At 32.8% G+C, this 2,448-nt stretch overlaps 1 pseudogene; it reads right to left on the bottom strand.

The window, feature by feature from the left end:
* Positions 1-1,222: 1,222 nt before the first annotated feature.
* On the bottom strand, positions 1,223-2,254 carry LOC125847268 (galactokinase-like; annotated as a pseudogene).
* Between the last annotated feature and the right edge of the window lie 194 nt (positions 2,255-2,448).

Genomic DNA, 2,448 nt, shown 5'->3' with positions numbered 1-2,448 from the left:
TAATCGCATCATTTTTAAAAATGCATTATTTATTTAAGAATCTGACACGGTGCAATATCAGTTGTTAGTATCCTGACTAGTGTGAAATTTTTTATTTTGAGCGAGATACAATCAACAACAACAAAAAAAAATTATATGAGAATCCATTAGATTTTTGACACGTGGATTGTGGATCCAATTTGACATTTAAAGCTATAAAATAAATTAAAAGGAGAGAGAATATGGGTTCCACGCCTAATACTATTAAAGAAATAAATTAATAAAATATTGAATTAAAAGTGAATTGTGGGGCTCAATCACTCTTTTCAGTCTTTTCTTCTTCTTCTCCTCGAACATAAAACTCCTTCTAAATTAAAAAGAAAGTTCCATTCATTTTCAACAAATTAATTTCAATAAAAAACCGTAGATCCATGTTCAACTATTGAAATTAAACATGTACTCCCTCTGTCCCAATTTATGTGACACATTTCGGATTTCGAGATTCAAACAAGTTTATCTTTGACCGTAAATATTTCATATATTTTAAAAATATTTTGAATTATCAATTATTGAAACTTATAGTACTTTTTATGTAGTTTACAAATATATAAATTTCATTTTAAATAATTTAAAGATTCCATGAACAAATTCTCGATCAAACTTAAACGGTTTGACTCTCAAAAAGCGAAATGTGTCACATAAATTGGGACAGAGGGAGTAATTTTCTTGAAGATTGGTGTTTCAACTATTTGGGATCTTATCAATGTCAAAGAAAAAAGTTGATAGCGTTAATGACACTCCAGAAAATTGAAAAGTTGATGTTCAGATCTTGATTCTTCCCCTCTAAATCTTGCTAAATCACTTTGATCTTCCTCTGCAATTTTCATTTGTCCATATTTTCCATATATGAATTTTTGTTAGCATAGATTTTCAACCTTTAAGAAGATAGTGGGTTATAAAGATCATCTATAAATGCTCTGATTTAATTGATAATTGATATGAATGCATATGTTGTTGCTTTTATTTTATTATTATTTTTAATAGAATTTGGCGTGGATCCAATATTTTTCTTTTAATTTTCGGTCAAACTTTATATTCTCTCTTCTTTTGATTTATTTTACAGCTTTAAATATAAAATTGGATCCACAATCCACATGTCAAAAAGCTAATGGATCTTCATACAACTTTTGTTGGTTGTACCTGACTCAAAATAAAAAAATTCTAACTAGTGTAATAACACGACCTAAAATTTTAAAATGGCAGCACCACTTGAGGGATTGGATGCAAAAATAATGTATGAGCCAAAATCATTCTTGATTGCCTCCTGAGGTTCCATCCCCAGCTTAAGGCCTAGTACAGTAGTAGCTAATCGACATTCAACAACCCGCGGTTATTATAGTTAATCGCGGATGTAACTGTTTTTTGTGATTCAGCTAATGAATGTGCTATCACAGAAGGGAGTTGTACATCAGTTGCACGTATAGAATTGAAATCAATCGAAACCAGATCGTGCCATAATAGAGATGGCTTGATCCATTATTCCACCCGATTGATTACCGATATGCCTTTCACATTCACATGTAAGTAGAGAGTCATTTCTTTCTTGGGCATGTTAACACTGACTGAAGCCATTATAGCAATAGTGGAAGCACAAACAAATGCTGCAGAGTTCGAAAGTCCAGACCCTGTCCTGTTGGAACTATACCATCAACAATAACATCAAATCCAACATCGATCGATCTCATTCATCTTGGCATACTCATAGAAACCTTTGTACCCACAAATTAAAGAATGATCCCGTTTATGATTCTTCAGATCAATCTCCTGTACAGGATCAACAGGTAAGTGCACAAGGAGTATTTGTCACTTATTATCAGGATGTTTGTGAATAGCCACAATTGTGTCTTGCTGAATTGCCCATAGGCAAAACATGTTAAATTAGGTCTTAGACGTAACTCACACCCCAAAAGTTAGCTCAAACGGAGGAGGATTGCTCAAATCTTATAAGGAGTCTACCCATCTCATTAACCACCAATGTGGGACTTTTGTCATTCTTTAACAAAACAGAGTAGCCCTCGTAGTCTATATGTTCTCCAATTAAGTTCACTCTTTCTGGAGATCGAGCGTATATATATTAGGTTTGGCCAAATAAGTCTAGGAACTTGCATTTCAAATTCTTGAATTCAAGTTCAGCTTCTTCAAGGTGTGATCCATTACTATAAACTGGCTCAAGATTAGAGAAGATTGGAATTGCTAATTCCTCATGTCTAGGCATTAAATTTTGGTTGTTTCCCTAATGAAATATGATAAAAGAAGAATATAGTGAAAACTAAAAGAGAAATTAAGTATATATAGAGTTGAGATGAGAGTAGTTTTTTCGAGTGGGAATGAGAATATGAACTCAAAAAAAGGAAAGAAGATTTCGTCAAGTGGGAAAGAGTGCGACGGATATCCGATTTTGCGACTCCT

This window comes from Solanum stenotomum, chromosome 12 (assembly GCF_019186545.1).
Source record: "Solanum stenotomum isolate F172 chromosome 12, ASM1918654v1, whole genome shotgun sequence".
NCBI classification, from domain to species: domain Eukaryota; kingdom Viridiplantae; phylum Streptophyta; class Magnoliopsida; order Solanales; family Solanaceae; genus Solanum; species Solanum stenotomum.
Note: the sequence above shows the minus strand (reverse complement) of the source record. Positions and strands in the feature narration are given on the sequence as shown.